Source organism: Melanostigma gelatinosum, assembly GCF_949748355.1.
Source record: "Melanostigma gelatinosum genome assembly, chromosome: 15".
NCBI classification, from domain to species: domain Eukaryota; kingdom Metazoa; phylum Chordata; class Actinopteri; order Perciformes; family Zoarcidae; genus Melanostigma; species Melanostigma gelatinosum.
The window spans coordinates 2,049,505-2,058,267 of record NC_136648.1 but is presented as its reverse complement, the minus strand read 5'-3'; the positions used below and the strand labels follow the sequence as shown (position 1 = coordinate 2,058,267).

At 44.9% G+C, this 8,763-nt stretch overlaps 1 protein-coding gene across 5 annotated transcripts in view; it reads left to right on the top strand.

Moving 5' to 3' along the window:
* Positions 1-8,763, top strand: part of LOC306789336 (disco-interacting protein 2 homolog C) — a 127,170-nt gene that overhangs the window by 76,513 nt on the left and 41,894 nt on the right. The window lies entirely within an intron of this gene.

Genomic DNA, 8,763 nt, shown 5'->3' with positions numbered 1-8,763 from the left:
CAAAACACAAACTCTTTAAGAAAATACAGATTCAATTATCTAAACATAAACTCTTTAAGAAAAATACAGATTAAATTATCAAAACACAAACTCTTTAAGAAAAATACAGATTAAATTATCAAAACACAAACTCTTTAAGAAAAATACAGATTAAATTATCAAAACAGACTCTTTAAGAAAATACAGATTCAACTATCAACACAAACTCTTTAAGAAAAATACAGATTCAATTATCAAAACACAGACTCTTTAAGAAAAATACAGATTCAATGATCAAAACACAAACTCTTTTGGTAAAATAAAGACATTATCAGCAAAATACACTTTTTTAGCAGAATATAGACTTTTGGTAAAGCCCAGAGATATTCTTCGTCAAATTCATCCTCCTTTAGTAAAGAACAGAAAACACCCTAAACCAACTTAAAGCATCTTTATCTAGACGCCCTTAGCAAACTCAGTAAAACCTTTGCAAGATGCAATGTTTGTCAGCCACATCCAGACACCCTTTTACTTTATTTAATACTTTACTGAGCCAGGTCCAGACACCCTGAGACATATATCATATCATATCATATCATAGGCGATCTAGATCTAGATTTGACTAAAATGATACAAAGGCCAGACTTCAAACTCCTGAAAGCCAAAACACCTCCAGAATAACCCAAGAGAATACACGTGAAGATACAGGTTCTTAGCTTCCCCTCAGACACCTCTTTAGAAATCTGGACACCTTCAGTAAACTCGAGATAACTTAACCTCATCTTCCATCCAACTGACTCAACTTCGTCATGTAGTTTCTTATTCTTTCTTTCATCACACGACATGTCCTCTCTGACCTCTTATCTAGAGACATAGTTGAAGGTTGTATTCAAAATGTGCCGACACTGCGTTCAAGCTGATTTGTCCACCGCTTCAAATCCCAAAAGGAAAGTTTGTTAAGAGCTTAATTGAAAAACTGAGGCGGTTTTAAAAGGAATAAAATGTGTCAAATAATAGTGACTATTTCAAAAGATAACATGAAATAAAATAGTTGTGACTTAACTTATTCAGAGCTGTTGTTACAGTCTGAACAGTTCTTTTGTTGTGAAACGGTGCAGTAACAGACTGTTGTGACTTCTAAGTACAGTGAGCTGTGAGTCAAACCTCCCAGTAAACGCTGTCCTTCATGTTTATATTTCTCTTACTTTGAGCTTTTTAAGAACAACTTGTTCCTTATTTTGCTGAAGAATCTTTGAGGTCCCGGAATCCAGCGAGGAACTTCAAAGCTTCAAATAAAACAACTTATCCTTGAGTTAATTTAGTCCAAGGTAGTGTGTGTGTGTGTGTGTGTGTGTGTGTGTGTGTGTGTGTGTGTGTGTGTGTGTGTGTGTGTGTGTGTGTGTGTGTGTGTGTGTGTGTGTGTGTGTGTGTGTGTGTGTGTGTGTGTGTGTGTGTGTGTGTGTGTGTGTGTGTGCGTGTGTGTGTGTGTGCGTGCTTCCTGTCCGCTCTCTGAAGTGTAAATGTGTGAAGTGGGGATGTCGGGTTAGTAACGTGTGTTCATCTGGAGGCTCGTGTCTCTGTGTTTACTGCTGGTTTCACAGCTTTACTTCCTGTGGTAACGCTGGTCTCTCTGTCTGTCTCTGATTTCTGTCGCCAGCTTTTAGCGACAGTTGGATTTTGTATTTACTTACTTTCACTGAAACTTCATGTTCTAATTGAGTCTAATGACCAATTAACTTTGAAATATACAACATTAAGAGGCTGAGGTGCACCGGACACAGTGTCATGACGTCCTTTGTTTTACGTCATCCAGAGCTGGACGTCTTCCCTTCAACTGAACTTTAGAACTGATTCCACAGCGCTGCTCATCGTTAAAACCTCCAGCACAAAGTATGACGGTTACAAACACTGGCGTGCTGTTTGTGCCTCCTCCCGCTGTTCTGCCGAGGTAACGTCGTCACTAACTGCCAAACGGTTTTCTGATGCCGGCGCTGCTGACGATAAAGCAGCGACAGCCCCCCCCCCCCCCCCCCCCCACGCCCCCCTTCTTGTTACAAGTGTTCTCAATGTTGGAAAGCGAAGTGGAGGCTCTTCGTGCTTTATATATGTTAAAGTCTTCACATCAGTGCAGCCTCTCCTCTCTGCTCTGTGTCCAGCAGCCTGCAGTTCAGTTGTTCCTGCTGCGTTGCTCACAATGTGATGTTTCTTACAGGATGTTTAGAATAAGCAGTTTATTTGGGATGAGACATTAAATGAGACATGTTGAAGACGATGCCTTTGATGAAATATCACAACTTTAAGCTTCGCTTTGGTGTCTTTCCCTGATGTAAAGTATGATGATGATGATGATGATGAGCGTTCTACAGCTTCTGCTTGTGATAAACGGAGTTTCATGCTTCTCCGTCCCGCCGGCAGCTTTTAGGGTTCAGAGGGTTAAAAGCATCTTTCATCATTGAAGGAAAGTGGCTTCAGGTAGATTATTATATTATGATGATATCTCATTCCAGAGAACCTGTTTCCATTCGATATCACCTCCAGGTCATGAGCACCACGCAATGAATCCTCCAGCTGCAGCACGAACACGCCGTCGCTCAGCAGCAGCGCCTTCTGTCTGCTTCTGAGCGCTTTGCTTTCACTTTACGCTTCAGCGACACATTTCCATCAGCGCACAACATTGTTGTTCTACATTTTCTCAATCGGCCCAAATCCTCTGGTGGTGCACACGTGAGCGTTACCACTCCTCGTTTCTGTGTGTGTGTGTGTGTGTGTGTGTGTGTGTGTGTGTGTGTGTGTGTGTGTGTGTGTGTGTGTGTGTGTGTGTGTGTGTGTGTGTGTGTGTGTGTGTGTGTGTGTGTGTGTGTGTGTGTGTGTGAGAGAATACTTGAGGGAGATCTTTTCATTCAGCTCGTATCTGAAGAGCTCGGCCTGCTTCCTGTAGATAACTCGTCACCTCCCCGCTCCTCCCTCTGACGGCGTTGTGTCTGTCTGGCTGTAGGCTGAGCAGAGCGCCCTGCGTCTGACCCGTGGGTCACTCTTTTGTTTCAGATAACGGCACTGAGTGCTGCTGCGGTTGCTATGCGATTATTGGAAACCCTTCAGAGACATGTGCTGCTCTTTCAAAAATGTTTCTAACCTCTTGAGAACAAATCCAGAGTCGACGTCGCCTCATGGTACGTTAATAACATAAACCTCACGCTATAGATTGTTTTTACGTACCATATTATAGCTACAGTATACTGTGTGACATTATTTAATCTTCGCAGTAGAACTTCTACTTTGCTGCTGTTGATTCCTTATTTTTCTCAGTTTAATCCCGTAAAAGTCAAGAGACACTTTGAGAAGAAGGCTGCACACAAACAACAATAAATACTCAACACACTTTTGTACAAATGAATGATTGAAAAGGTTCTAAAAATATCCAGAAACTTTAACAGTGACGTTAATTCACCAAAAAGTATCCTTCTGGGACGTTTGCCTTTACTTCAGGATGAGGGGACGATGTGTTTACATCTGTAGAACATCTGTGAGAGAGCAGGGAGACGTTCACAGAGGAGGAATCACGCCAAAGAGAAATGTATCTTCATAAACAGTCAACCAGTCGTGCAGATGTTAAACACTCTCAATGATACATCGAGCACATGTTCTGTGTGGTGTGTTATGCAACATGTAAGGTGCATTCCTGAAGATTAATAAGTAATCTCGTTAAGTTATTAAGAACAACTTGATTGAATAGTGACCAGTTCAACCAGACTGAAGTGTATTTCCAGGCATCAAAGCCCCGAGGTAACGACTCCAACGCTGTGAAGGGGGTTCCTGAATGCCACGCGACTTGGCACCACTTTTCAAGCTCCCCCCCCTCTTGTTCCTCACATGCAGGCCTTTTAACCCACCTCTGCTTGAGGAGCAGGAGGAGGAGGGCGGGGCCAGCTGGCATGGTAGACAATGGAGACTCTGGGCCCCGACGCTCCGGTAAGTTGAGATCGGAGCACGGCTGGCAGAGAGAAGCTGCCATCCCTGGGCTCACGGCAGGGATGAAGAGTTTCCTCCTCCCCCCCCCCCTCATGAGTTTCAGTTACTCAATATGCTTTTTCATTTGAACTCAATATCCAGAGGATCCAGTCCGCACATTGTCCGGAGTTTCTCTTCCACACATGTTGTAGTTTTCAGAAGATTGTCCGTGTCAGACGCATTCTCACCTACTGGACATACTCGCTGGTTTAGCCGAGGGCTGGAGGACATGACGCAATCACACACGGTCACGTGCCGGTTTCCTCATTTTGTCAGAAACAACCACATTTATTGGCATTCCTTGAATTTTCTTGATGTTTTCGTCGTTTCCGTTTCCGTCTTTGTGTAAATTTCCTTTTCACTCTCGGATGTTTGTTTTCTTCCGGTTTTGCGCCAGTCACGTGACAGAAACGTCATCAACACCTTGAATTCTCTGGACAATGACCGGCTCTATTCACACGTTGGACATTGCATAGTATTTGTACCAATTCAAATCAATTTAATTTGTTTTGTATTGCCCAAAATCCCAAAATAATGTAGTAAATTAACATCATGCTGTGTTGAAGAAGACTTGAAACTAGAGATTGAGACATAAACTCATGTTTACAATGTTTACTGAGGGAATAAATCAAGAGAGAAGTAGAGTCATTTTCTATAGACTTCTATACAACCAGAGGAGTCGCCCCCTGGTGGACACTAGAGAGAATGCAGCTTTAACACATGAAGCATCGGCTTTACTCTGCAGAACCGGAGGTTGCCGCTGTGGTCCAACTGATTTGGACATTAGCTCCTCTCGGTAATGTCTTGATAAATTCAGGGATGCATGTGTGAAAGGGACTCATGCCCAACACCCCCTACTCTTTGTAGTCAAACAACGTCACACTACTAACTACATTTCTACTAAAACACGAGTGATTTCCTGCAGATTACAGACACTGTGTGCGTGCTTGTCCTGATTGTAAACTCACTTATCCGCAGAATGGCTTCAACAAGAGTTATGGCAGGTGACAGAGACCTTTTAACAATCCAGCCACCTTTAAACCCTCCCTGACCCATGACGGGGGGGTCCCTGAATATCAGCCCCCCTCTGCCTGATTGGTATTCCAGCAGCGAAGGAAGCATTCATCATCCGCCTCCTCAGCCAGGACTGATATTCCTCCATGTCACACATCATCATAAATGCATTGTGATGAGGTCACTGGATACTCGTGCATGTCTCTCTCACACACACACACACACACACACACACACACACACACACACACACACACACACAGACAGATAAGCATCACGTGGCTCCATGTCTAGTCCGCTGTAGCTCAAGCAGACAGCCCAGATGTTGCAGAGACGGCGTGCTACAGTAATTAGCATGCCTGTGCGGTGAGCTGCAGTCTTGATATGCAGTCCATGTCTTCATAAAGTATTCTGTTTGGTCTCGCTGCTTTGCTGGGCGTCATTTCTCTCTCCGCTGGTTTCTTCATCCCTCCACTTTGTATCTGTTTTTCTTCTGAGTGTAGAGCACTGTTGGGATCTAAAGGAGCGTGTTTGGGTTATCAGCATTTAAGAAACTGAATTCTTGACATCAATAGAATTATTGATGTATGTAACAATTATTAATGATTATTAATATAAACGGGGCACCACCCTGCGAACAGGGACCAATAACCAAACGATAAAACTAAGTCTCATAATTAGTAGTCACTCATAATGTCAATAGTCTGCGTATGACTATACATTCAGTGACAGTGAAGGTTTTCAAGTTCGAGCACCGGCTACTACATACAGTCTTATCAAATACATATGCACAAGTAATCACAGACGACTGCTCCTGAAAGTATAACAGAGTTTATTGAATCAAAATAATAAATGATCAAATCAATTAATAGTGCAACCAACAAACGTTATCATACGATTTTATATGCCTAAACTAAAGAATGAATAAAATGGATGAGGGTGTATGTCTGTGTGTGTATGTGTGTGTGTGTGTGTGTGTCTGTGGGTGAACAGGAGGGAGTCTTACAGCTACGCTAAAGACTACAAAGATGGCGGCGTCGAGTGACGCTGGCCAAAGGGGAGGGGCCTTAAGAACTACAGCTAAAAACTACAAAGATGGCGGAGTCGAGGGACCCGGACAAAATGGCAGTTAGGCTGCTGTATGTACTCACGTGTGCCTGGGCAGCACGTGATGTGAGGCGCTCGTTTGAACGAGGTTCCCCAGGAGTAGAACTAGGAGCTATGTGTATGTGCGTGTTTCGTGAAAGGAGGAACGAGAAAAAAGGTGGGGGCTCATGGATCAGACTTCTGCGTGCTGTCCGCGTTGTAGTGATAATGGGGGTGTCTGGCGTATCGTACATAACGTGCCGTTGTCGGTAGAACTGCCAGCAGTTATGTACGATAGCCGAGATTCCACACTTCACTCACAGAGCTGATTTAATGAGCAGAGAATACTACACGAAGTGTAGTAAAACCAATGAAAAGAAATCAAATAAATCCAAGCAAACAGTCACAGTTAATACACGAATACAGCGGAGCTTCTCTCGTCCGCGAGGAGTTGCGTAATATCTCGATATCACGCGACAGTAATTTAAACAACAAAAACACGGGAATATCAACATATAAATGAATGGCCTGAATTAAACTTAAGTTAATTTAAGCTAAGCTATGCCCAAATGCCAAGAATCTTACTTGTAGATGCTTCGTTGCAACGTTGAAGGGTTCGTGAGCAAAGCGGTCCGTTTTCCTCGTCGGGAAGGGGGACAGGGGGGGGGGTTGCTTGCAGCGCGGCTTTGCAGCGGGCGCTGTGTGTCGCACGGCGTTTGCTGGTGCGGCTTCGGTCCGTCGTGGCGTGTTTGTGGAGCAAACGCAGACGTGATCTGTCCTCGCTGCAGGGAGGACAGTTTAACTTCGGCTGAGACGACGTGGTCCGTAGGTCTCCCGGTAATCATCGGTCAGGAGAGGAGCGAGGCTTCGTCGGCTCCTCTGTGCCGGTTTGTGCACAAAATAAAAAGAAGCAGAGAACGGATCGCTGATGCGGGTTCGTCTCGCGGGCTGGTGGAGCCGTACTCAAAGTGGAACACTGTCGTTTCGTCCAGCAAAACGGCTCGTGACCTGACAGGGTTTGATGAGGGTTCGAGGGGCTCCCTCGTGGGGGGAAAGCTGGTTCTTCTGTGGCCTGGACGGGGGTGTCCGAGCGAAGAGCCTTGTGTGCCTCCTGTTACCCCGGAGGGAGAGTTGGAAAAAGCTGGTTTCTCTGTGGCCTGGACGGGGGGGGGGGGGGTCCGGGCGAAGAGAGCGGTTGTGTGCCTCCTAACTCAACCGAGGTCGAAGGGGGAAAGCTTAGAAGTGTGAACTAAAAACAGTTTTATAGAACATCGGCTGAACCACAGGGGTCCTGGGGTCTCCTGGCCTTCGGCCAATGAGACTGCAGCGGTTACCATGGTTTTTTGGGGGGGAGGGGGAATTCACACGTGAGTGTGAAATCCCTTTGCTCTCCTCAAACTACAAGTCAGGATGAGACCTTTGCTTGAAAAAGCGAAGGCCTGATTGTCTTTGTCCACAGCACATGTTTAAGCCACATGGTCAGAGCCCAACATCCCCCCTTTGTTCTGAAGAGCGAGATGTTGGCTTCGGTCTTTAGAGCAAACCAAGGGCTGGCATGTGCATCCATGTGGTGGGGAAACCTGAAGAGGTGAGACAGTCCAAGTGTTCCTGAGACCAAAAGCAGTGGTTAAAACAGGCAGTGTTCATTGTTCATAGAGTTCAAGGTTCATAGTGGTCAAGTTCATGGTGTTCAAGTTCAGAGTTCATTGTTCAGAGTTCATTGGCATCTGGGCAGATGACTAAGGTGGCATCTGGGCAGATGACTTTAACTACTTCTACCTACATCTACTATCATACACAATTCAAATCATAGGTGAGCAAAACATTATTCCCAAATAATTCAATTGCTATTATGATGTTGTGATATTCTAGCATTGTGGCACAGTGTCAAAGAAAGTAACAACCCAAATAAAACAAAACAAAACACAAAAGAGAGAGAAGGAAAGAATAGAAAGACAAGAAGCAGGTGAGGGGCAAACAGTGGTTACTGGTTCAACTCCTAGACAGGACTGGAGTCCGTCGGCGGAGCAGTCGTAGGTTGGCTACGTGGTGTTACGAATAGGAGGGAATCCAGTTAGTCTGTTGCTTCTGGATCTATTGGTACATGATATGTGCGTCTATCTCTCTCTCTAATCGGTAGATTTAGAGCGAGTCCTGTGTCTAAGTTTTAGAATCTATCGATATTGGAGTTGCGTTGCCAAGACTATAGGCCAGAGGTACCTGTGAGGGTTGCATAACAGTAGTGGTAGCAGATTTACAGATTTCTTAGCACGGCTAGTGTGACTAGCTAGGCTGGTCTCTCGCTGCTCCAGCTGTGGACAGCTGAGCCTTCTCGGATGAGGTCCTGGGTTAAATCTGACTGCTACGGCAGAGGTTATGTCTTCTTTGGTTACTTCTGGTAGAGTCTATAAAGCATGCAAAGGGTTGTTTATGGGAGTGGAGCATCAGTTTACAGTCGCAATGGGTTTTCAGGTCATGCAACTGTTCTGGTTCAAGTTGGATGTGTTAGCGGTTAGTGCATGTCTACAGGGTGAGTTGGAGCATGCAGTTAAACGTCAGTAGTCAATAGTAAGCTGCCATTCTGCCGGTTGGTTTCGGCACTGGCGAGATTAGAGTGTACTTCCTGTGAAGTGCATCTCTCTAAGTTTCTGTTGTCAGAGATCCCACCCCCCTCGC